Here is a 27709-nt window from a genome sequence, read left to right as displayed (position 1 = left end):
GCAGCCATGTCCAGGACAGACATAGAACTCTAGGCTGCAGGTGCTAGCTCGGCCCCCAGGAGAACTACAGTCATACCCTGGGAACAGCTCCTGATCTGACGGGTCCCAATCTCTGCCCACCAAATTGCATAGATCTACTTACAGGTCAGGATACCAGCTGTCCTTGGGATGGTTGCTGGATGAGGTCCCAGGTGGTGTTGACTGGTAAATGTGCCTTGTGGGCTATAGCAGAGGGGAAAGGTAGGCATAGCATCAGTATCCACCATATCCTTTATAGTTATCAAGTTATCAAGCATATCCTTTATAACTGAAGCTGGAGGGGGTGGGTGGGATGTCTGGTTGTTTTCCAAGTGTCCCCATTACAGTCCCGGGGAGTGGGGAAGGGATCTGTCAGTCTGGCGTGGGAGTGGTGGATCCAGGTGGCAATGCCATCCAGGCAGTTGGTCATCAGGACTACATAAGGTCCTTATGTAGTCATCAGGACTACATAAGGCCCCTTTCCATCTTGGTTCCAGGATTCTGTGTTGGTGTCTGCATACGAGGACCCATTCTCCTGGGAGGAGCGTGGGGGAGTTGAGGGGGAGCAGCAGCTTCATAGATATCCCTAAGGTGGGACCATACTCGTTTGTGGGTCTGCTGTAAGGTGTGGAGAGACTGAAAGTGGTCCTGGTCATCTAATTCAGCCAAGAGTTCAGATTAGAGACTGGTGATAATAGGAGGAGGGACCCCGGACATGATTTCAAAGGGATTGAGACCTATCTGGTAGGGAGAGTTCCGTATCCTGTATAGGGAAAAGGGAAGGAGAGATATGCAGTCTTCGCCAGTCTCCAAGGTCAGTTTTGTTAAGGTCTCTTTTAAGGTTCTGTTAATTCTTTCTACATGTCCTGAACTCTGGTGTCTACATGCACAATATAGCTTCCAATCTGTCCTGAGTGCAGTGGCTATTCCCTGGCTTACCTTAGAGATGAAGGCTTTTCCGTTGTCTGACGCTAGCAATGCAGGAAATCCATACCTGGCCAGCCATGTCTTCAAGAAGTTTCTTTGCTGTCTCCTGTTTTACTGGAAAGGCTTGTGGCCAACTGGAGATGGTGTCTATGAACACTAGGAGGTACTTGTATCCCAACTTACCAGGCTTGATCTCAGTGAAATCTATCTCCCAATATGCCCCTGGCTTTGTCCCTCTTAAGTATGAGCCTGGGTTTGAGGGGTGAGGGGTGGCAATTGTCAGGCGGTATGCGTGACAGTTGGCCACTATCGTCTATGGCCTTATTTCTATTCTGAATTTTGACCTTGGCCTTTCACAATAAGTCCTGCATGTGTCAGGTTCCCCAGTGTGAGGAATGGTGAATTTCCTTAAGAATGGCCAGACCTAACTTTCTAGGGAGTATAGTCCGGATATCTGCTGTGTGCCACCATCCTTTTAGGTTCTGGGTTGTTGGGAGGCAGCATACCCAGGCCGAATACTCTGTGGTGTAAATAGGGATATCTGGCAAACTTCTTGACCATGGGTCCACCAAGATGGGCATGAATCTGACTTTCAGGGCTGCCTGTTTGTCTGCTTGATCCGCTAGATTGTTTCCTAGCTGTATTGGTCCCATGCCCTTTTGGTGGCCTGGGCAATGGTATGGCCAACTTGGAGGACTCCCAAAGGGTCTGTAAAAGTTTTAAGATTTCCAGTTTGCTTTTAATTGTTTTTCCTTATGTTGTTAAGAGTCCTCTATTTTTATAGATGGCCCCATGAATGTGAGCAAAGGTGTAGCGGCTGTCTGTGTAAATATTAAGTCCCTTTCCTTCTCCCAGTTGTATCACCTTGGTGAGGGCAGTCAATTCCACCTTCTGTGTAGGTGGATAGCATCCCACCCAGACCACATCAGTGGTAGTGGTCACTGCTGCCCCGGCATACCTCTGTCCTTCACGGATGAAACTACTACCATCAGTGAACCAGGTTTCTTTATTGTCAGGCAAGGGGGTGTCCTTTAGATCAGGCCGGGTGTTGTATACTTGTGCCAGGATCTCTGCACAGTCATGGATGGGAGCTTCTAAGTCAGGATCAAGTAACAGGTTAGCCGGGTTTAGTGAGACGGGTACCTGGGAGGTGATTCTGGCGGGGTTTAAGAGTAGAGTCTGATAGTGCACCATGCATGCGTTGCTCAACCAGCTATCTGGGGGCTGTTTTAGGACTACATCTAAGGCATGGGGTGTAGCAATTGTCAAGTTCTGTCCCAGTGTCAGCTTATCAGCATCTCTTACCAAGAGAGTAGCAGCTTTAATCATCGGAAAGCAGGGAGGCCATCATGCTGCCCCAGGATCCAGTTTCTTTGATAAATAGGCTACTGACCACTTCCAGAGGCCCAAGTTTTGAGTGAGGACCCCCTTGTTGATCCCCTTGTGTTCATCTAAGAACAGGGTAAAGGGTTTAGTGGCATCTGGTAGTCCCAGGGCAGGGGCATCTAACAGACATCTTTTCAAGTTTTCAAAAGCTTTCAGGTGTATTTCAGTCCATTGAAAGTCTCTGGTCCCTTTGGTGGCCTCATATAATGGTTTTGCCAGCTCAGCAAACCCCAGGATCCCCAGGCAGGAAAAACCAGCTGTCCCTGGGAATTCCCTTACTTGCCTGAGGGATTTAGGTGTTGGCATTTTTAACACTCTCCACTTTGTGGGCATCTGAGAGCCAACACTGTCCTTCTTTTAAAACATAGCCCAAATAGGTTACCTGTTGTTGGAAGATCTGTGCCTTATTGGCTGAGACATGATACCCTAACTCTCCTAGCATCCGAACAAGGTCTTCAGTTCCGGCAATGAAGGCTTTCTGATTGGTGGCGCCTATCAAAAGTCATCTACATATTGTGGTGGAGTGAGCCTGTGTTTATGTACCTGGACGTTGGAGAGATCTTCATGTAGGGCCTCATCAAAGATGGTTGGGGAATTTTTGAATCCTTAGGGTACCCTGGTCCAGGTGAGCTGTCCATTGGTCCAAATATCAGAGTCATTCCATTGGAAGGCAAAATATGGTTGGTTGACTCTTGGGGGGGGGGGCAGATGGGGCTGAAAAGGCATGTTTTAAGTCCAATACAATGTACCTAACACCAATGTTCAGGTGTTAGGGTGCTGAGTAGAGTATATAGGTTAGATACTGTGGGGTGGGTAGCCATCACCCTTTTATTAGCTTCTCTTAAATCTTGGACTGACCGGTAGTCATTAGTGTGAGGTTTTTTGATTGGTAGGAGGGGAGTGATCCATGCTGGCTAAATAGACTTTAAGACACCCTGGTTTAGAAGTGACAAATGTTGTGTGTGTGTGTGGGGGGTAATCCCATGCTTAGCTTCTAGGGTCATGGGGTGTTGTCAGACATTGGCCAGTTCAGCTCCTGGCTTTAGCTCTACCAAAACTGGAGGTCGGTGACTAGCCAACCATGCCATGCCTCTGGTTTCTGCCCAGGCCTGAGGGTAATTAGTTAGTCATTTGGAGATTACTGGCTCAGGGTCTGTATTCTCCTCTTGGTGCAACCTGTATTCTTCTGACAGACTGGTGGTTACAAAGATCTACACTGGGGAACCGTCCTCATGCCTGAGTTCCGTTCCAAGTTCAGAGAAGGAAATCTGAGCATTCATTTTGGTGAGGAGATCTCTCCCCAAGAGAGGGTAAAGGCATTCTGGTATGACTAGGAAAGAGTGGGTTACCTGGCCCTTTCCTGGATTTACTGTTCTTTGGGTAGTTCATTGATAAAGCATACTGCCAATAGCTCCTTGCACCCAGGTGGTTTTGCTAGTCATTGGCCCTTCTCTCTAAGAAGAACTGAGTTTTCCACTCCAGTGTCCACCATAAAGTCAACTTTTCTCCCCTCCACTTGTAGGGTTACCCTGGTTTCAGGGAGGGGCACTGAACCCTGACTCCCCTAATCACTGTTGTCCCCTTGAACGAGAGATGGGAGGACTTCAGTAGTTTGATTTTTCTTTGGGCAATTCTTTGCACAATGACCATCCTCTTGGCAATAAGCACATTGATTTTTTTGTTTAAAGTTTTCTTTGGAGAATATTTTACCCAATGACCATCTTCCCTGCAGTAGGCACATTGCTCTCTCCTTACCCGTGTTTGTTGTGTGGGTCCTGATTGAAAGGTGATGTTCTTAGGCAGCTTTCTCAGGCCAGTGGCCAAAATGACCTCTTTTTATTCTGCCTGGTGTTGGGCTTGTTGTTGTTCTAGGCTCCTGGACAAGTTTTCTTCCTGTCTCTTTTCTGTTTAAGTTCCTTATTTTCTGTATCTTCTCTCCTGTCATAGACCTTTTCCACCACTGCAACTAGATCCCTAAGACATTTTCCCCCTGATTTCTCTATTGACTGTAGCTTTCTTTTAATATCTGGTGCTGCCTGATTAATAAAAGCAAACATCACAGTTGTCTCCAATTCTACTGCCTCAGGATCATACGGGGTGTATCTCCGAAAAGCCTCCTCTAGCCTTTCCAGGTACATGGATGGATTCTCCTCTAGACACTGTCTAAGATTTCCAGGTTTGTATTATAAACATTGCAAATAGTTTAGGAACTTGTAGAAAAATGGTGATGTGGATCGCTTTCCTGAATACATGATTAAAATGGTTGTAACTTGGTGGTGCAAATAACCACAATGATGTGATTCAGTGATGTTTAGCTCCAGGGGAGAAAAGGTGTTTCTGAATTGTAGAGATTTCTCAAGTGTGCATGGTGTTATGCAGGTAGATTTGGAAGAACCCATGTTATGTGCCATAAGCCAGGGAGTCAGATTTAATAACATTTTTTTCTTTTTCTTCCCTTTTTTGTTTTGATTCAGGGAGCATTTGTTTATTTTTTTAATTTAAATTAGAAACACCCTTGTATTACATGTCAATCACAATTCCCTCTCCCTCCCCTCCTCCCCTGTCCCTCACTGGCCCCTATTCCATTTCCTTTTCCTCCCCAGGGAAGGTGAGGCCTTCCATGATTGATCTTCAAAGTCTGTCGCATCATTTGGAGCAGGACCTAGGGCCTCCCCCTTGTCTCTAGACTGAGAGAGTGTTGCTTTATGTGGAGTGGGCTCCCAAAGTCCATTCGTATACTTGGGATAAATACTAATCCACTACCATAGGCCCCATATGTTGTCCAGGCCTCCTAACTGACACCCATGTTCAGGAAGCCTGGATCAGTCCTAAGCTGGTTTCCCAGATATCAGTCAGGGGTCCATCAATCCCGATTCTTAGGTCAGCTGTTTCTGTGGGTTTATCCAGCCTGATCATGACCAATTTGCTCATCACTCCTCCCTATCTGGAACTAGATTCCAGGAGTGGGGCTGAGTGTTAAGCTTTGGGTATCTCCTTCTGCTTCCATCAGCTACTGGCTTAAGGCTCTAGGATGGCATATAAAGTAGTCATCAATCTCATTATCAGAGAAGGGCATCGAAGGTAACTTCTTGACTATTGCTTAGATTGTTAGTGGATGTCATCCTTGTAGATCTCTGAACATTACCCTAGTGCCATGTTTCTCTTTAAACCTATACTGGCTCTGTCTATTATGGTATCTCTTTTCTTTCTCTCCTCTATTCTTCACCCGACTCAACCAACCTGCTCCCTCATGTTCTCCTCACCCATTCTTCTACCCTTCTCATTCTCCTAGCTCCCTTTTCCCACCCCCATGCTCCCAATTATCTCAGGAGATCTTGTCCCTTTTCCCTTCTCTGGAGGACCATGCTTCTCTGGCGGTGTGGATTATATGCTGGTAATCCTTTGTTCTATATCTAAAACCCACATATAAGTGACTCCATACTATGTGTGTTATTTTGTGACTGGGTTACCTCACTCAGGATGCTTTCTTCTACTTCCATCCATTTACCTATGAATTTCAAGATTCCATTGTTTTTTTTGTTTGTTTGTTTTTTCTGCTGAGAGTACACCATTGGGTAAATGTACCACATTTTCCTTATCCATTCTTCAGTTGAGGGGCATCTAAGTTGCTTCCAGGTTCTGTCTATTACAAATAATGCTGCAATTAACATGGTTGAACAGATGTCCTTTTCATATGAATGTACATATTTGGGGTATATGACTAGGAGTGGAATTGCTGGATCTTGCGGTAGACTGATTCCCAGTCTCCTGAGGAACCACCCTACTGATTTCCAGAGTGGCTGTATGCATTTGCAGTTCCTCCAGCAGTGGAGTGGTGTTCTCCTTTCTCCAAATACACTCCAGCATAATCTATCATTGGTATTTTTGACTTTAGCCATTTAGACAGGAGCAATATGCTATATCAGAGCTGTTTTGATTTGCATTCCCTCATGGGAAAGTATATTGAGCACTTTCTTAAGTGTATTTCAGCCCTTTTAGATTCCTCTATTGATCAGTCTCTATTTAATTCTGTATCCCACTTTTTAATTGGATTTTTGGGTGTTTTGGTGACAAGCGTCTTTTCTTTTTATATTTTGGAAATCTGCCTCTGTTAAATGTGGGGTTGATGAATATCTTTTTCTATTCTGTGGGCTGCCATTTTGTCTTGGTGACTATGTCCTTTGACTTATAGAAGATTCTCAGTTTTAAGAGGTCCCATTTATTAATTGTGGATCTCTGTGTCTGTGTTACTGGTGTTATGTTCAGGAAACAGTATACTGTACAAATTCTTTGAGGGTACCTCCTACTTTCCCTTCTAAGACTTTCAGTGTGGCTAGATTTATGTTGAGGTCTTGGGTCCATTTGGACTTAACTTTTGTGCATGGTGATATATCTATCTATCTGCAGTCTTTTACATGACAACACCCAGTTATGCCAGCACTATTTGCTTAAGATGCTTTTTTATATTGTATGGTTTTAGCTTCATTGTCCAAATTCAGGTGTTCATGGGTATGTGGGTCCATATCATAGTTTTCAATTTGATTCCATTGGTCTACCTGTCTTTTCAATTATTTTTCTATGTTGTTTTGTGACTGAGCACAAGAGTGGTCATATTTACCTGAAACTAAAGGAATTATAAGGAGCTTCTGATCCACAGCAAGAGATCACCTCCATTTCAGGAGAGAGCTCTAGAGCATGGTGCTTCTGTTTTTGGAAAATTGTGAGTAGTTTGAGGGTCAGAAACAATAGTTCAAGGGTAATTCTGAGGTAATTTTGTGAAAGTTGTGAAGTCTGTGTTCATTTAATTTTTATACCCATATAATTATAGGGAGCTTGGTAACATTGGTCAAGAATACCCTTTTTCTTTCCTATGTGTTCTTTGGTCTTTTGATTAAAAGTTGACAATATTTTTCCTGCCTTATTTCTTAGCTTTTTCTCAGCAACCCCTTTATTCTTTTAAAAATATTTTACATATTTTTGATTGTTGTATCTTTGTGACAAATATAGCCCTCATATTATGTGAATCTGTGTACTGATTTTCCGTAATATATAAAGGTAACCTAGTTATATTCATTTTCCTAAAAATGTTGGACCTTCACCAATTCGTCTACATAAAATTTCTAATGTTGTTAGTTCCTGAAGTTTTTGTTTTTGGATGAAGTTGATGTAGAGAGACAGTTTTAGATTTTTTTCTCTTTACCTTAGATGCTAGGCTCTTCCCATTTCATGTCTTACTGGCATATCTGTGTTTTCCACTTGTTGCTATCTTTATGTCTGTGTGCTTGCTGCTTAAGTGATTTATATGATTAATACATTGGCTTTGGATGTTAAAACCTTCTCACATATTATGGTCTCTGTCTCCTTATTAGTCTCAGGTATCAACATGACAAATCCTAGTGTCATCTGAGTGAACATCAATGGAGTGTGTTCTTAGATCAGAATGTCTGATTCCTGCCTGAAAAAGATTGTGTTGACTGATGATTGAGCAAGTGGGCCTGGGCTGCTTAAGAGACCTAGCTGAATACAAAGCTAAAGAGAAAATCAAGAAACAGTGGTTCCACATGTTTTTCCTTCAGTGCCTAACTTAAGTTTCTCTCCTAAGCTCCCAAAAGGCAGACACAGTCTAAGGGTAACAACAAAACCTGTACATTACCTGAGTAGCTTTTACTTAGATAATTTAATCACAGAAACAGAGACGAATGTTGAAACAAAAATGTTATTTCAAAAATGATTTTTTTTGCTGTAATGGACATAGGAATGTTGACTTTTTTAAGAATGTTGAAGGTATAGAGACTTTAAATGGCAAAAGTCATAAAAGCTCTCCAAAGCGCTTTATTGGCTGTTTTTGTAGGACATGAAACTGTTGAGAGTAATGGCATACACTGGAGGTCAGGGTCAGGATTTTAGTTGGTAAAAGGCACTGCAGGCCACCATGGAGTTTGCCTGACCTACCTGCCTTGAGAGACATGTATCATAGGATATTCAGGCTAAAGCCCATAGCTCCTGTGGCAAAATGTACCTTCCTGGTGAACTGATGATCTCCATCAGTCAGAGAAGCATTCCGGCTAATTTGTATTTCTTTATATGGTCCCTTAGTATTCAAAGAAGTATGTAAGCTTAAAAAGAAACCTTTTCTTAGGCATTGATCTTGTATACCCTATATGGCTTGCAATTTTCATATTATCCTGTCAACTGCAATTGTATTGGTCCTGGTAATTACCACTATATTATATTTCTGATGCAGATATAAAAAAGTATGATTGCTCTCAATAAAACATTCATATCCTTGTCTTGCTGAACCCCTCCAGGCCAAACCTGGCTTCATTCCTTTTTGACTGTATTAGGTGATCTTGGTCTGGTAAGTATCCACAGGTGCTTAGAAGATTTCGTGAAAACTTTGGCTGGTGTCCATTTATGTGATATTTTGTCCCCAAATTTTTCTTAATCTTTACATGTTCCAAGAAAGTAAATAAGGCTGAGTTAAAGAGTAAAGGGCTGATGTCTTAGACAAAATATTGCTGCTGTTGGAATGGTTATTGTTGTTCACTCATTCAGGACTACAGTGAAAATGACACAGTAGGAAGGAAAGAAAAGTTACCAAAAGCATTGGATTATACACATGTATTGTAGCAACTGTCTTTAAAACACAAAAGTGAAGGTGTGTTTGTAGGGTGAGTACTTAATCTGTTAAACCATTTTCACAGTTCTAAATTTTATTAAGTAGAAATTTTTGGAGTAAGTATGTTTTGACAGAGTCTCTTTCTAACCCTGTCTCAGTAAAAGGAGATTTTTATCATGGATTTAGTACAGATATTACTAGAAAGAATGAATTTTGAGAAAATGTGATTTTGTCAGGGCAAACCATACTTAAGAATTGATAAAAAAGACCTGTGACAGTTTTGGTGACATTTTAAGTTACATTTCAAGGGTTCTTCATAGTCTCTCTCTCTCTCTCTCTCTCTCTCTCTCTCTCTCTCTCTCTCTCTCTCTCTCTCTCTCTCCCTCCCTCCATGTGTGTGTGTGTGTGTGTGTGTGTGTGTGTGTCTTTATCTCTGTGTATGTCTTGCTCTCTACATCTATTTGTCTCTGTCTCTATTTCTCTTTTCTTCTCTTGGTAAGAAGATCATAGGTCAGTTCCTGCTTAGCCTTGGGTTTTTGATTTAATAAGGTAGAAACATGAGTCAGATCATTTCTTCACTATACCTTCGATTACATCCATACTCAAAAGGCTTTATAATTTTGGCATCATACATGTCTCATTGGTATTTGAGATACCACTAAATTAGGAAGGTTATCTCTGTCTACACAGAAAATTGTATCAATTTTGTGTGGTGGTTAATATTGATTTTCAACTTGATAAGATCTAGATTCAGTCAAGGGACTCTTCTCCAGGCAAAACTGGGAGGGCTTATCTAACTCATATGACTCTCTGTGGTATGTTTATGAGAAATTAGTTTGCAATAATAAGTTTGTTGAGATGAGAAGATCTTTCTTAGTACAGAAGTGACAGCACTGTTCCAGTCCATGTTATTGGTACTGGATTACATAATAAGGAATGGCATTTATCATTCTCTGGCTCTGGACTGTGAACACAGTGTGATTAAAGTCAATAGTAGAATCAACATATTGTAGGGTGAAGGAATAGAAACTACCCTTGCTTGCTATCTGGCTAGAACCCAGACTGTTTTGAAGTTTGCAGGGATATTTCTGCTTTAATATCTTAACTGACAATGCAAAATTGAAGGGCTCAGGGGAGCCAGTGACTCTGTAACAGATTTGGAACATTTTCAGAGTGGGTCTGAGAGGACACTGCTTGCAGCAGACAACTGGACACCTGAAGTTGTGATAAATTCTGGAACCATAGGATAACCAATACAGCTCCATCTGTGGAATAGAACAGGCATGGGAGTAAAGCCGTCTGTGCTAGATATAGCAAAATCTGAAACATGGAGCTCCTCTAGTCCATGAGTTTCAAGAATATGATTAAATACAGGAGCATAGCTTCCTGAATTCACTTCCTTAGATGTAATTGATTGTTTGATATCCCACTGTTCTTCCCTGTTAGAAAATAGTGGGCCGTTACTCAACTTTCTCACACAATGTACACTTAGGATACTGTAGACCTTATAAATGTTGGAATTTTTAAATGCTAGAAGATTTCATAAATTGAAAGCACTTCATTTTATGATTAACATGTGACTTTGGGATCCTTGGAGGCAACATTTGTTTGATAGGAGTATATATCAGAACTATGAATCAAGTGAATATTTTCCCCAAAAGTTACTTTGAGTCAGGTTATTTCATCTATTTAATGGAAAGGAGACTAGTCCACTTCCCTGTTTGCTGCTCTAAAAGAAAAGCACCTGGAAGTCAATTCGTGGACAGCTATAAGGCCTCCTGTTAAAATAATTTTCATAGAGATCTTTAGAATATAAGTATGAGTGTTACTCTGTGTCACTACTGTGTAACACCTTACTGCTCTCTATTACATCAGCCCTGCAACCGTGTACATAAACCAACAAACAACACACTCAAGATGTTGTCTTCATGTATCAGTATACTTTTCCATACATAATTTACAAGGAAAAAGTTGGAACCAAGTAATTGATAACGGATGGAATGAAGAGAAAGGGGGGAAGTGATGTAATATTTTTTAAATAAAATGTATAGTAATACCCTCAAAATAAAAAGAGGAAGTTGAGAGATGGCTCAGCAATTAGTAGCACTGTGTGTTTTTACAGAGGACCTGGTTTTCATTCCCAGAATCTACATGGAAGCTAACCTTTTGCTGTGTCTCAGGCATCACCTGTCTTCTTCTAGCATCTGTAGTGAGTGTGCACAGACACATGGAGGCAATACATATACATAACTAAAATTTAAAAATAACCTAAAATAGGTTAAAAAGGAAAATAATTGAATTCCCTACAGTGGTATCACAGGCCTGAGACAGACAGTAGCCAGGGATAGTTAAGATGAACTCCTCCCAGTCTTCAGTGGAAGCAGCTGTGGCCATCTGACAAGCCTGCCTGCTCAGGGACAAAAACAGCTTTGTTCTGAGATTAATAGAAATTATCATAATTGTTCATCAAGGAGAAGAGTACACAGTGCTATTATTAGCTTACTTTTCCTTCAAGTTTTCTGTTTTTGTATTCTCTATCTTTTATCTATATGAATTTTGCTCTTGGTACACTAGTCTTTTAGATCAAACATCAAGATTGACAATCTGCTTTTCACAGTGCCATTTACTTAATTTTCAACTAAGACCTTCTAGAACAATATGAACATGCCAGAGACCTTTCTTTCTATCATTTTTATAATTTATATATGTTCCTGCATGAATTCCAGTTAAGAATGTCACTAAATGTTTCTGCTTTTACATGGTGATCATGTTCAGAAGTGGAACTGTTAACTGAGTATGCTAAGAAGACAGACAATATTATATCAACCTATTCAGACTTCCTAAGTAAAATCAGCATCCTTCCTTTGTTTGGGAAAACTTTCTTTTGGATCCACTCCCTGCCTCCTTCATGCAAGACGATTTTCCATGTTTTATATCTTAGTGGTTGAGATGGCTATTCTGGAATTACCTAATTCACAAAGAATTTGGTATATCGGAGAGGGATTTATGTAATAGAAGGTTTTTAATGTGAAAACCATTCATTAATCTGGATCATTTGAAGTGATAAGGTCCACGATTAAGTGCTTGGTAGCAGTGCACACTTTAACACCAGCAGTCAGGAGGAAGAAGCAGTGTGACTTCCTGTATTTCAGACCAGCCTGGACTATAGAATGATTTCCAGTGCTATACACATAAACCATTTCTTGAAAACACACACAAAAAAACAACAACAGCAAAAATAAACAGTCAAACACAGAATATGATCCACTTACAATCTGGATCTCACTTTCTGGCAGGAGTCAATGTATATAATCAATATTGCAGAAGGAAGCTGTCTCTTTTTGCCTGCTTGCTCTAGATCTCACTACCAAATTAATTCCTTTACTAGCATTAGAGCATAATTCTTTGGAATTTTTGTGTATAAGGAGACAAGCTGACAGGTACAGATGCATGGACTGAAAAATTACTGGATTCTGCACCTGATTTAGCCTAAAGGCTGAGAAACGGTTTACTGGATTGCTCACATGGTAGGAAGCCATGGTTGGACTACTGGGACCACAGCTTTTGAGACATTCTAATATATCTACTTTATAGATACATAGAGAGATGCACTTTACCATCCCATTCCTGTAGAGAAACTTAAATAATGCAGCTGGTTTTTTTTTTTAGTTTTTTCACCTGCCCATGGAGGAAGATGTGCTGTCTAACAATAGAGCTCATTAACACATTCTTCCTAACTCCTTTATCTACTAAGTATTCAAATTTCCATGAACTCTCCTCATTTTATTATTATTCATTCGCCTAGAGTTTGCTCTGAATTTCAGGAATAAACTGAAAGCAATGGAGCCATCTTCCACCATTGTGAATGGGAGAAGACCTATTTTTTGTTAGAGATCTGGTTTTTTCTTTACTTTCCTGGTTGTGTGAAGTCCCTGTGACAACCAGGAAGAAAGTGTTTTTAATTCATCTGACATAAGCATGAAACCATAGAACAAACATCTCCCTTTGTGTCCTTAAATCTCTCTTTTATTTTGAATATTCTGAGCATTCTGCCTTCAGTGGGACAGGGAATCACTCCTCCCAACTGTGATGGGCTATACAAGCTAGCTAGCCATATTTTTTTCATGGTGGAAGCTTCATTCTAGCCACTGGCTTAAATATATCCAAAGAGTCTGGAATGTTATGGTGGAGATTCCACCCCTATCTACCTCCAACACCTGCTCAATCTCAGACAGCAAAATAATGACAAATAATTATGCTATCCACAGAGATACTCATGAACACTCCCATAGGGTACTTAAAAAGTCCCCCAGAGACAAGCCTCATGAACACTCCCTTTCCCATCTCCTCTCTGGGATCCTGGAAGGACTTCCAGGAGGGCTGTATCCATTAAACATAAGATTTTTATTTCTTTCATTTAAATAAATAAATATATTTCTTGTTACTTTGCTCTCTTTGCATTGTGTGACTTCTGTTCAGTTATAAGAACAGTTTTTAAAGGATGGTGGATTCCTGGCTAGCTTAATAGATTGAATAGGGAAGTGTTAAATGTAAAATGCCAGGAAACATACATTCAGAGGTAGATAAGTTTGTTCATGAAGCCTAAACTGTCTAATCCATTAAACACAATCTCCTCAAAAAGCACAAAGAATCTACTAACTGATGCACAGTGTTTCCTCATCCAAATAAAATAGACAGATGGGCTAACCTAGCAGCTAGCTGAAGTAAAAAGAAGGAATCACGATTAGAACACCCAGGTTCATGATAAAATACATGCATTTAAATGTGGTCCTTCTGGTTGGAAGTTGGCACAGATACTAAATTATCCCTGAAAACAGAAAGCACAAAGGAAGAATGGGGAGGAGTCACACTTTATGATCTTGCTCTTAAATTGCTTAGCAGTTCTCCATTTTTGGGTACACTTGAGACAGTACATGTAATTACAGTTGGACAGGATCCCAAAGTGAAGTTCTTCACTGTGGTTGGCTTTGTCATAGACCACCTCCATGCAGATCCCACATACCATGGAGCAAAAGAGAGCTCCATGAAGGGGTCTGTACCAGGCTGGAGAAACCCACAGAAACAGTTGGCCTGAACAAAGGGGAGCACATTGACCCCAGATGCTGTCTGGGAGGCCAGTACAGGACTGATCCAGACCCCTGAACATGGATGTCAATAAGGAGGCCTCTGCACTCCAGAGAGCCCCTGGTAGTGGATTAGTATTTTTCCCTGGTGCAAGAAGGGACTTTGAGAGCCCATCCCATGTGAAGGGTTACACTCTGGCCCTAGACACATGGGTAAGGGCCCAGGCCCAGCCCAGGAAGATTTGGTGGACTTTGCAGAGCCACCATTGAGGGCCCTACCCTGCCTAGGGAGTAGAGGGTAGGGGGTAGGTTGGGGGTGGGGAGGAGGGATAGGGGTTAGGGGAGGGAGAGGGAGAAGGGACTTACATGTGAAACAAGCTTGTTCCCTTACTTGAACTAATAGAGAGAGAGAGAGAGAGAGAGAGAGAGAGAGAGAGAGAGAGAGAGAGAGCTCCATGTCCTTCTTATGGGCCTCAGTGCAAGAGTTTATGTGTTGTGACCTCTGGGCAGCCTCAATTGGGTGCAGGACCTGCAGGCCACACATGTCACAGGAGTCTCCATGTGAAAAGACCCTCGAGCTGAGGAGTCTCCCCGATCCGGCTAGTCCCCCAAGAACTCAATGTCCAGTCCAGTTGATGCAACATGCAAGAGGCTTTATTGCAGTTGTTTAATGAGCTAACCCCATGTTAGCTTGGGCCTTTCACCCATCCACCATGGCAGATGACTAGGAAAGACTCTGCAAAGTCACTGCATAGAGTTCTTATAGGGCAGCATAAGGGGAGTGTCTAGGGGTACGCACAGGCTCAGGATTGGTGTGCCTCCAGGCTTGGAGGGTTTGCCCTGTGTTGATTGGTCAACTGGTTGTTATGGCCCATAGGCCCTCTCAGGGTGGTTGCTATGCATTGTTCATCATTGCTGTGCCCTTGTCTAAAAACCACACCCAGAGCTGTAAAGCATAGCACCACCAGCTAACTTCTGATTGGTTCCTTGCCATGAGGCAGGCATCTGACCTCCTAGTGACCAAGACAAGGTCAGGCAAGTATGTGTTTGGCTATTATGGCTGCCAAAATGGGGAGCTGGTCCCTTCACATGGAGATACACACAGTTTCCCCCATAGCAGCATTCTCACACTGCAGCATAGGGGCAGAGCTGCTTCTTTTTCTCCACTGTATCTGGCTCCTTCTCTGACTCTTCCTTGGTCACTAAGCCCTGCAGGGGTACTTCAGCAGTGGCTTGCTGTGTTCATATCTGCAGCAGTCTCCATAAACACAGAACCCTCTTTGAAAATACTTCTACACGACACCATATGGACTGTCAGAGTGGTCATGGGAGAATCGACAGTTATCTCCTTCTTTACAAACCCCATACATAAAATATCTGCAAGTGACCTCTTTCTTCCAGTCCCTGCCACTGCCTCAGCCCCCTCAGCCCACCTCTGGAGCCAGGGCAGCAGCGACTGTGGAGATCGGGGTGAAGGAGGCCAGTGTCACTGCAGCTGCAGCTCCTGCTCCTGATATTGTGGCTGTTTTTCCAGGAGCCACAGCCTCTGCAATTACTATTTATCCCACACAGCAATGACTCAGAACTTCAGGGATCATATAGTTCTGGTCCAGCTGAGACTGAGAAGACAGCAGAGGATGGGAAGGGGAGGAGACAGAAGGGAAGAAAGGGAGGCTGTGAAGAGCTCTGCTCCATCCGTGCACCGTGTTACCATGTGAGCTTTTACTATTTCATTTTGATTTGGTCTGATTTAGATTGATGCATCATCAGGGAGGCTTTTTGGTGTGCAGAAACTTTTCAGTTCTATCCAGGAGGACAAGGGGAAGTTTCTATGGAGACCAGGAAGATAGAAGTATCTGCAGTCTCAGCCAGGGGCCAGTGCTATTGAAATGTATATCGTTGTAGGTCTAGAAAAGGATTTTTTTCTTGTGTGGGAGGCACGGCCAGGAACTACAATACTGTGTCTTTAAGCACACTCTAACCCTATGGGAGGTGGTCTTGTCACTCAAGCCTCACTATCCAATCAGGCCCTCCATGTGGCCTGCCAGTCAGAAGATGTGCAGGGCTCTTCCTGTCACCAGGCTTTAGGCTTGCCTTTGAAGAGGAGACAGCAGTTTTGTGTATTGTGCTGCAGTTGCTGCTGCAGGGAGCTGAGCTGAGAGCTTCAGTGATCTAGGAAACCACAGCATGGTGAGCTAGGGGATGCTGTCTGCAAAAGGGGAGGAACAGATGGTGAGGTGTTGCAGACAGAGTTGTGCGTCCTCCCTGTACCAGGGGGAGACTGCTGCCAGATTCCCTGTCTTGTGAAGTCCCATGTAGTCCATGTAAATTCTGCAAAATTGGAGGAGGTCTCTCAATAACTTTGCTCTGTGGGCTGAATCTGATCAGAGCATTGGGAGCAGGGAGCTGTGTAGGAGAACCTTTCTCGTCAACTTCAATATTATTGATGTATATATGGAAAGCAGCTTGCCTAACTTAGAGAGGCCTAGTTTTTCCAGTATCTTCTTGACATTCAACACTGTACATGTAACATTTATATGGCATCTCCATTTATAGTTTAATTTGTGCTGCTTGTCCAGAATCATCTCATGTGTTGGGTAGCAGTCCCCTCTTATTCCATAATGGAAAAGATTAGAATTGATGTTATAAAGGATTTACCAATGCTTAGGAAATAGAATGACTCCCTAAACAGAATTGAGCCTCTGAAACACCCAAAAATAAGTATATGCTAACAAGCCTTGTTTGGATGCTAGAATACACATTTGTTTACCAGGATTGTCCAGACATTTGGCTCCAAACCATTATAAAGAACTCAACCCTGGTTTACAACAAACCACTAGGCCCATCCCCATATCAAAGAACAGGCCTCTGACAAGTTGCTCAGGGAGGTATTATAGGTCAAAACAAACCATAAACCCTGGTTTCACCAAATTCTAGTTTGTTTGTTTGTTTGTCTGTTTGTTTGAGAAAAAAACATAGATTTGTCAGGTGGGCAATGAAACACCAGGTAACACTTATTTGAAAATAAAACACAGTTGTGTTAAGAACTCACCTCATCAAGCAAGGCTTTCATTTCAGCCTTCAGGCTGGGAGGACTTAGTAACAGCCTGGGGCCTAGGGCTTGGGAGCTTTCATTGATGCCTGATGTATTGACAATAAAACAGACCTCCTCTAAAACCTGCAGTATGTTTGGGAGACCTGGTAATGTTATGGGGTAAGAGACTTTTGGAAGGCTTGCTTCAAATCCTGAGGACCAATCTCTTCCCACTATATGGATCTATTGTTTTCTATCTTAAGGCCACTCTGTCTTAAGTCAGTAATGTTTTTGAGATACTCTGTTTCCCTGGGGTGGTATTGTTTGACTAGTCTCCTCCTGAATTTCTCCTAATTATATGATAATTTTTGATGACTTAATATAATTCTCCCATATCCTGCCATCCTCCCACCCCATTTATGTATGTACAGGATGCTATTCTTCTCAAGAAGCCTAGTTAGGCTGGGGATATCCTCTGAAATACCTAGCATTTATCTTTCCTACCTTCTACTTGTCCTATCTTTCATATCCCTTATGACCTTCAGCTCAGGACACTGTCCCTGAAGAATGACTTGTTGTTTCAGGTCAATGGTTTACTTAAGAAATTATTTAAGGAATATCCAGGCTGTGTGATTGTATTTTATTTAACTGCTAGTATCCACTTCTAAGGACTGGTATTTTTCTGGTTTATGGTGTTCATCTTTAGAGGAAAGGTATGAGAAATCTTTAAAGTGCTCTAATACAAGTCTCCAGTCTCTGGAGCACATTGCCATAACCCCTATTTCAACTTTTCAATATAATTTTTGAGACTATGAATGCATCATATTACATTGTCTTTTCTGCCTCCAAGCCCTATAATTTCCCCATTCTTTTCTAATCCATGTCCTGGTTTTCTTTTCTTAATTTTCTTTCTTTTTTTTCTTTTTTTGTTTTTTTGAGACAGGTTTTTCTCTGTGGCTTTGGAGACTGTCCTGGAACTAGCTCTTGTAGACCAGACTGATCTTGAACTCACAGAGATCTGCCTGCTTCTGCCTCTGGAGTGCTGGCATTAATGACATGCAACACTACTACTGGCAAGCCTGTTTTTTGTTAACTCAGTTACACAGTAACTGTGTGAATGTAACCTATGTTTGCAGGATTTCCCAGATCTGAGGTAAAGGGTTTGCTGCACTGGATGTTGATTGTGTAAGGGATAATGAACACAAAGGACCCTGCTCTTTATATGAGGAACAGGATGTGCTCTACTAGAGAAGATGCGTGACTACTAAAATACAAGCTTTCTAGACTAGGGCTCTGTCTGCTGTGTTGGAAGGGCAGAATTCGAAGGACAGTGCTGTCTGAGTCATTTGACCTTCCAGTAGGGAAGCTGCTAATATGAGTCCTGGCTGGGAGGCCCTATCCAATGTGTGGTTCTGGGGAAGGGTTAGCTGCCAGGAGTACCATTGGCAGATAATTTGTGGGTTTTTTCCATGATTCTCTTCTGCCTTTGCTGAAATGAGTTGTAAAGAAGACCACAAGCAGCCGGGCGTTGGTGGTGCATGCCTTTAATCCCAGCACTCAGAAGGCAAAGGCAGGCAGATCTCTATGAGTTCGAGGCCAGCCTGGTCTACAGAGTGAGTTGCAGGATAAGCTCCAAAGCTACACAGAGAAACCCTGTCTCGAAAACCAAAAAAAAAAAAAAAAAAAAAAGACCACAAGCTATACCATGATGAGTATGCAGTGTTCAGAGCAGGTCTGTTGTGCTATCATTTATTTATTTATTTATTTACTATTTGTTTTGTTTTCAAGACAGGGTTTCTCTGTGTAACAGTCCTGGCTGTACTGGAAATCACCTTGTAGACCAGGCTGGTCTTGAACTTACTGAGATCTTACTGCCTATGCCTCCCAAGGTCTGGTATTAAAGGCATGTGCCAATGCCACCCAGCAAGCTTTCCATTCTGTGGGACCATGAGCCAGACTGTAGTTTTGTGTGACTTAGTAGCCTTTGTCCTCTGTGCCTCTCAGTATGGATTTACTAGGTAAAGGGAGACTCTTCAGCTCTGGCATGGGAGGATATAATTCTTGCGGTATCACTGACAAGTGTTCACAAATGGACACTGCTTCTGTTTGCAGTGAGAAGACAGATTAGATAACTGAAGGACTGGTTTCTGGAAGTTCTGAATGTTGCATTCCATTTTTAGGTTTGTATTATAAACACTGAAAATAGCTTAGGAACTTGTAGAAAAATGACTATGTGGATCATCTTTCACCAATACATGATTAGAGTGCTTATAACTTGGTGCTGCAACTAACCCCAATGATGTGATTCAATGAAGTTTAGTTCCAGGGAGGAAAAGAAGTTTCTGATGTTCAGAGATTTCTGCAGTGTGCATGGTGTTGGGCAGATAGATAGTGCAGAATCCTTGTTTTGTGCCCTAATCCATGGAAGCAGATTTTAAATTATTTTTCTATGCTGTTTGTTATTGAGTATCAGTGGGGCTACATTTACCTGAAACAACAAGGGATTTCAAGGAGCTGCTGCAATAGATCAACTCCATTTCTAGAGATAGCTCTAGAGCATGGGGCTCCTGTTTTTGGAAGAAATATCAGATCAGTAGTTCAAGTGACAGAAACAACAGTTCAAGGATCACTTTGAAATAATTTTGTGAAAGTTGTGAAGTCTGTGTTTATTTACTTTCTATACACATAGAATTATAGGGAGCTGAGTAACATTGGTAAGATCACACATTTTGTTTCCTAAGTTTTCTTTGGTCTTTTGATTAAAAGTTGACTATATTTTCCTGTCTTATTCCTTGGCTTTTTCTCACCAACCCCTTCATTCTTTCAGAAATATTTTAGAAAATTTGATTATTGTATCTTTGTGGTAAGTATAGACCTCATATTATGTCAATCTGTGTACTGTTTTTCTGTAATCTATAACTCTAATCTAATTATATTCATTTTTCTTGAAAATGTTGGACCTTCACCAATTTGTCTTCATAAAATTTCTTATGTTATCACTTCCTTAAAGTTTTGTTTTGGGGCAAGTTGCTATGGAGAGACAGTTTAAGTTTTTTTTTTTTCTACTTTATCTTAGTTGCTTGACTCTTCCCATTTCCTGGCATATCTGTGTTTTCCAATTGTTTCTATCTTCATGTTTGAGTCTTTGCTGCTTAAGCAATTGGTATGATTAATACATTGGCTTTTGATTTTTAAAACCTTCTCTTATATTATTGCCGCTGTTTCCTAATTAGCCTCAGGTGTCATATTGAGAAGACCTAGGTTCATCTGAGCGAACATCAATTGAGTGTGTTCTTACATCAGAATGTCTGGTTTCTGCCTGAAAAAGATTGTATTGACTGCTGATTGATGTGGGAAGAAGATTTTCCACTGAGCTTGCAATGTCTCTGAGCAAGTGGGCCTGGGCTGGTTAAGAGAGCTAGCTGAGCACAAGTCAGTGATAAAGGAAAAGAGAAAATCAAGAAACAATGGTTCCACATGTTTGAACTTCCATTATTAACTTGAGTTTCTCTCCTAATCTCCCAAATGATAGACACTGGCCTAGAGGTAACAACCAAATCAGTTCATTATTGGAGTAGCTTTTACTTAGATAATTTAATCACAGAAAAGCGAAGAATGTTGCACCAATAAATCATACTTCAAAAGTGATTTGTTTTGCTGTTATAGACATGGGAATATAGACTTTTACAAAACTGTTAAAGATATTGAATGTTTAGATGGCAAAAAGCCATAAAAGTTCTCCATAGTGCATATTTGGCTGTTGTTGTAGGACATGAAAGATGGGAATATTGAGATTAATGACAGACAATGGAGGTCAGGGTCAGGATTTCAGGGTGAAAGGCTATTTAGGGCACCATGGAGTTGGTCTGACCTACCTGCCTTGACAGACATGTGTCACAGGATATTCAGGCTTCATGGCATCTGGGGCACAATGTACCTTCCAGTTCCTGATGCACTCCATCAGGCAGTAAAGCATTCAGGCTAATTTGTATTTCTGTCTATGATCCCTTTGTGGTCCAAGCAGTATATAATCTTAACAAGAAAATTGTTCTTCGACATTAATCTTGTATACCTTGTATGGCTTGCAATTTTCATGGCATCCTGGCAACTACAACTGTATTGATCCTGGAAATTGCCATTATCTTATGTTTATGATAGAGATATAAAATATCTGATTGCTCTCAATAAAACATTCATACCCTTGTCTTGCTGTGGACCTCAAGGCCAAGGCTGACTTCAATCTTTTTTTAATATATTAGGGGATATTGGGTTTAGAATTGAGACTTCATCATGATGGATTTCTCCTGTGATGCGTAGGAAGTGACCTCCTCCATATCTTCTGATTGATTTTAGTTTATAGTCCAATTTTTTTGGATATTAGGATTGGGTCCAAAAAATCACACAAATGAACTCTGGCTAATTTTTTTCATGAAATCTTCTAAGCACCTGTGCTTACTTACCAGGCCAATATGCTTGCCCAAAAAAAAAAAAAAAAAAAAAAAAAAAAAAAAACATAAGTGGCACACTGGAAGACAAAAGTCACACAATTTCAATTTTATGTGTAACCTAGAAATGATGAACTTATGGGAACAGAGAGCAGAATTATGGCTATTAGGCTTCGATGTGGGTCTTTTAACAATGGGGAAACGATTGGTTTAAGGATATAAAACTGCAGTAGGACAAGAGGCAGGGATTCTGTGATGTCTTGAGGTCTACTGAGAGCATGATAAATGTGGTTGATAACAATATGCTATATTTTAAAAGTTGTGAGATAATATACTTTAAGTGTTCTCAAAACAAAAATGATGAATATACGTGATATAACATGATAATTGGTTTAATTTAGCCATGCCATTGTGAACATACTGTATTCTGTATCATAATTGTGCATGACTTTATTTATGAACTAAATAAATTAATGAAAAAAAAAGATTTCCAGACTCAAACTGAGCCTTCTTCAGAACTCATTTCTCATCCATTTTTGATTGAGCAATATAATTGGCCCATTGGTTCTAAAGACTTTATGCTTCTATTATGTAAGTCTGAGAAATATCTGAGCCTTCCAGTCTCCTAACACTTGTTGTAAAAATAAAATCAATGAAAGTGTCAGTTAAAAAAAAAGAATACATCAGAGAAATCATCCACCATGATCAAGTAAGCTTCATCCCAGGGATGAAAGGATGGTTCAACATACGAAAATCCATCAATATAATCCACCATATAAACAAACTGAGGAAAAAACCCACATGATCATCTCACTAGATTCTGAAAAAGCCTTTGACAAAATCCAACACCCCTTCTTGATAAAGGTCTTGTAGAAATCAGGGATAAAAAGAACATACCTAAACATAATAAAAGCAATATACAGCAAGCCTCCAGGCAATATCAAATTAAATGGAGAGAAACTCAATGAAAATTTCTCTAAAATCAGAAAAAAGACAAGGCCTTGAAGTTCTAGCTAGAGCAATAAGACAACAAAAGGAGATCAAGGGAATACAAATCGAAAAGGAAGAATTCAAACTCAAACTATTTGCAGATGATATGATAGTCTACATAAGTGACCCAAAAAATTCTACCAGGGAACTCTTAAAGCTGATAAATACCTTCAGCAAAGTGGCAGGATACAAGATTAATTCAAAAAAATATGTAGCCCTGCTATATACCGATGACACATTGGTGGAGATAGAAATCAGAGAAACATCATACTTTATAATTGACACAAACAACATAAAATACCTTGGGGTAACACTAACCAAAAAAAGTGAAAGACCTGTACCATAAGAATTTTGAGTCTCTAAAGAAAGAAATTAAAAAGATACCAGAAAATGGAAAGATCTCCCATGCTCTTGGATAGGTAGGATCAACATAGTAAAAATGGCAATCTTGCCAAAAGCAAGATTCAATGCAATCCCCATCAAAATCCCAACACAATTCTTCACAGACCTTGAAAGAACAATTCTCAACTTTATATGGAGAGACAAAAGACAAAGGAGAGTCTAAACAACCCTGTACAATAGAGGAACTTCTGGAGGAATCACCATGCCTGACTTCAAGCTCTATTACAGAGCTATAGTCCTGAAAACAGCTTGGTATTGGCACAAAAATAGACAGGTAGACCAATGGAATAGAGTTGAAAACCCTGATATTCACCCACACACCTACGAACATCTGATCTCTGACAAACAATCCAAATTTATACGATGGAAAAAAGAGAAGATCTTCAACAAATGGTGCTGGCATAACTGGTTGCAGACATGTAGAAGACTGCAGATAGACCCAATCCTATCGACAGGCACAAAACTTAGGTCAAAATGGATCAAAAACCTCAACATAAACCCAGCCACACTGAACCTATTAGAAGACAAATTGGAAATACCCTTGAATTAATTGCTACAGGAGACCGATTCCTGAACCAGTAGCATAGACACTGAGATCAACAATAGATAAAAGGGACCTCCTGAACATGAGAAGCTTCTATAAGGCAAAGGACACAGTCAGCAAGACAAAATGGCAGCCCACAGACTGGGAAAAGATATTCACCAACCCCACATCTGACAGAAGCCTGATCTCCAAAATATACAAAGAATTCAAGAAGCTAGTTTCCAAAACACCAAACAATCCAATTAAAAAGTGGGGCATAGAACTATATAGACAGTTCTCAATAGAGGAATCTAAAATGGCTGAAAGACACATAAGAAAGTGTTCAACATCCTTAGCCATCAGGGAAATGCAAATCAAAACAATTCTGAGATAACATCTTACTCCTGTCAGAATGGCTGAAATCAAAAACATCAATGACAGTTTATGCTGGAGAGGATGTGGAGAAAGGGGAACATTCCTCCATTGCTGGTGGGAGTGCCAACTTGTACAGCCACTATGGAAATCAGTAAATTCGACTCGTCAAGAAAATGGGAATCAGTCTACCACAAGATCCAGCAATTCCACTCTTAGGCATATACCCAAAAGAATCACATTTATACAACAAAGACATCTGTTCAAGGATGTTCATAGCAGCACTATTTGTAATAGCCAGAAACTGGAAGCAACCTAAATGCTCCTCAACCGAAGAATGGATAAAGAAAATGTGGTACATTTACACAATGGAGTACTACTCTGCAGAAAAAAAAATGGAATCTTGAAATTTGCAGGAAAATGGATGGAACTAGAAGAAACCATTCTGAGGTAACCCAATCACAAAAAGACAAACATGGTATGTACTCACTCATATGTGGATTTTAGACATAGAGTAAAGATTACTAGCCTACAATCCACACTGCCAGAGAAGCTAGTTATCAAGGAGGACCCTAAGAGAGGCATACATGGTCCCCTGGAGAAGGGGAATGGGTCAAGATCTTCTAAGCAAATTGGGAGCATGGGAAGAGGGGGAGGGAGCTAGGAAAATGAGAAGGGGAGAAGAGGGGTGAGGAAGACATGAGCCAGCCAAAATGTTGAGTGAGGGGAAGAATAGAAGATAACAAGAATTGAGATGCCATAATAGAGGGAGACATTTTAGGGTTACAGAGAAATCAGGCACTAGGGGAAGGTCTGGAGATCTACAAAGATGACACCAACTAATAATCTAAGAAACAGAGGAGAGGCTACCTTAAATGCACTCCCCTGATAATGAGATTGATGACTGACTCATATGCTTCCTGATAGCCCTCATCCAGCAGCTGGTGGAAGTAGAAGCAGACACCCACAACTACTCACTAATCTGAACTGGAATCCATTTGTAGAGAAGGACGAGTGAAGAGCAAATGGGTCCATACCAGGCTGGTGAAACCAACAGAAACAGCTGACCTGAACATCTGGGAGCTCTTGGTCCCCAGACTGATAGCTGGGATACCAGCATGGGACTGATCCAGACCCCAGGAACATGGGTTTCAGTGAGGAGACCTGGGAAATCTATGGAACCTCCTGTAGTAGTTTAGTACTTACCCCTAGCATAGGTGTAGACTTTGGGAGCCCATTCCACATAGAGGGATACTCCCTGAGCCAAGACACAGGGAGGTGGGCCTCAGCCCTATCCCAAAGGATACAATAGACTCTGATGACACCCTATGGAAGGTCTCACCCTCCATGGGGAGCAGAAAGGATATATTATAGGTAGGGTTTTAGTTGGTGCCGGTTGTAGAATCGGAGGGGAGGGAGAGGGAACTGGGATTGACATGTAAAACAATTTTGTTGTAATTCAAAGAAAAAAAAAAGGTATGCTTAATAAACAGGGGTAAAAAGTGCCAGAGATAAATTAAATAATAGATTATTAAATTTACATTTTTAAATGCTACTGAAAAGGAAACAACAGCATTTGGAGATACTAGATAAAAAAGAAACTGCTAAATTAAAGCAACATGTATAGTTTAGATATACTTTGAGCTCAGAATAAAAATGAAGATATGCGTTAGATCAGGGAAGAGGTTTTGCTTTTATTTCCACAGGGGTGAAAATATATTAACCATCAAAATTGCTAATATTATATTCAAAGAAAAAAGATTTCTTTATTAAAACTGACATTAGTTCATCAAACAGCATTACCATTCAATCTAAACTAACTCGAGAGACTAACAGATACTTTTCATTGGATTAAATATAATTAAAAAAACACACCCCAAATGTAGGGTGGGGGTTGTCTTTACAAAAACATAAAATCCTCCAAGAAAGAAATCTAAAGACCACTGGTGTCATTGGGTTCTAGGATTGTGTCTGCTTGTCATGAATGAGTGAGTAATGTCACTGAGTTCTGCTTTCCAGGGACAGTTTTGGGTGTAGTAGTGTTACTGACTGCTATTTTTACATTTCTAAATACATTTATTTATTATGCTCATTACAATTAGGGTTCTAATTTGTATATTTGTTTGAACATTAATAAAAAAATATACCAGAATGCTTTGGAATTTATAATGTTATAGGTTGTCTTTAGGCACTTTAATAAAATGGAAAAAATAAAAGCTTAACATCTACCAATTATTGAAAGCAAATTTGTTAAAATGGGCATCTCAAAAATATAACTGGTATTAAAGAAATTCCTCACTAACCTCCCTGTCCAATTCAAGGATAAGGAACAACCTTTTCATCATTCCCACATTAGATTAAATGTAAACTGAATAATTCATGTAATTTATCATGGCTAATAAATTCTGGTATGAAAACAAACATATTTCAGTCTTTCTCAGTAGGATGGATTCATTGTTTGCTCACACAGTAGGACAAATCATACATCCTTGTGAACCTAAATACTTAGTATCTGTGGTAGTCTGAATGTAATTGTCCTCCATAAGCTCATAGTAAATGGCACTCTTAGGAGGTGTGGCTTTGTTGCTGTAGGTATGGCTTTGTTTAAGCAAGTGTGTCACCATGGGGGTATATATTGAGATCTTATATATGCTCAAGCCATGGACAGCATCCCAGACCACTTCCCATTGCCAGTGGTTCAAGATTTACAATACCCAGCTCCTTTTACAGCAGCATGTCTGCCTGCATTCTACCATGTTGCACCAAGATGATACTTGATAAAACCTCTGAGAATGTAAGCCACCCAATTAAGTGTTTTTCCTTTAAAAGATTATCCATGTACATGGTGTCTGTTCATAGCTATAGAAACCCTAACAAAGTCACTACATGTTTCGTCACCCTTTAGAGAGGAAATGTGAGGAACACTGACAAATTTACTATTGAGAAGATCATATTATGCATAGGCTTGTTGCTTGCTCATCATTTGTTATTAATAGAAATTCTAGTATTCAATTATAGTCATTCTTTATTTCTTGTAACATATAATAACAGCTATTTAACGCAATGTGTTCATAGCATAAAAATAATACTATAATCATGTACGAACAACCACCTTTTATTTATTTTTATTGTTTTTCTTTTATCAAGACAGAGTTTCTCTGTATTGTTTTGGAGGCTGTCTTGGAACTATCTCTGCAGACCAGGCTGGCCTCAAACTTACAAAAATACACCTGTGTCTGCCTCCCAAGTGCTGGGATTAACGGTTTGTGTCACCAATGCTGGCCACCTTTTTTTTTTTTTTGATCCAGATAAAATTTAAAGTAGAGTGGTATTACAAACATTTCAATAGCATACTTGGAATTTTTATAGCTATTTACAAAAACATCCTTTAAAAAATCACTGGGTTACTGGTAGCTGTAAAATTGCTTTAATAGGTATTATTTAGCTTCCAGAGTTGGAGACATAGCATTAAAATAAAATGTACAAATACCTCAATTTAGAAATAACCTAGCAAAATGTATCTAAATTAGAAATATGTTCAAGAAAATATTGATATTGATTTCATAGAATGATTTGATAGAATAAAAACAACCTAGGAATATAGTGTTAAAATATTCCCACTTTCAATTATCTTGAAATTTAAGGAAATATGCAGAGAATTGTTTAGAAGCTCCCTTTTGTAAACAAAACTGTCATGCTTTGAATAGTGAGCTAATGGTATAGAATGTAATGTTTCCTAGAATTTGTTTTAAAATATTCAATATATATTATTCTTTATACAGTATGAGTTTTAGGCTAGCTAAACCTTTCTTATGAGATCTTATCTCAAGCAACATTGCACAATTATATTCAACTCTATGAGTGTGTGTGTGTGTGTGTGTGTGTGTGTGTGTGTGTGTGTTGTTTGCT

The 27709-nt window shown here is 40.3% G+C and overlaps 1 protein-coding gene across 1 annotated transcript in view; it reads left to right on the top strand.

Annotated features, from left to right (window-relative positions):
- LOC100765287 (zinc finger protein 431) overlaps positions 1–27709 on the top strand; it is a 78767-nt gene that overhangs the window by 32196 nt on the left and 18862 nt on the right.

This window comes from Cricetulus griseus, chromosome 9 (genome assembly GCF_003668045.3).
Source record: "Cricetulus griseus strain 17A/GY chromosome 9, alternate assembly CriGri-PICRH-1.0, whole genome shotgun sequence".
Classification (NCBI taxonomy): Eukaryota; Metazoa; Chordata; class Mammalia; order Rodentia; family Cricetidae; genus Cricetulus; species Cricetulus griseus.
The sequence above is the reverse complement of the archived record's forward strand: the minus strand, read 5'-3'. Positions and strand labels throughout refer to the sequence as shown.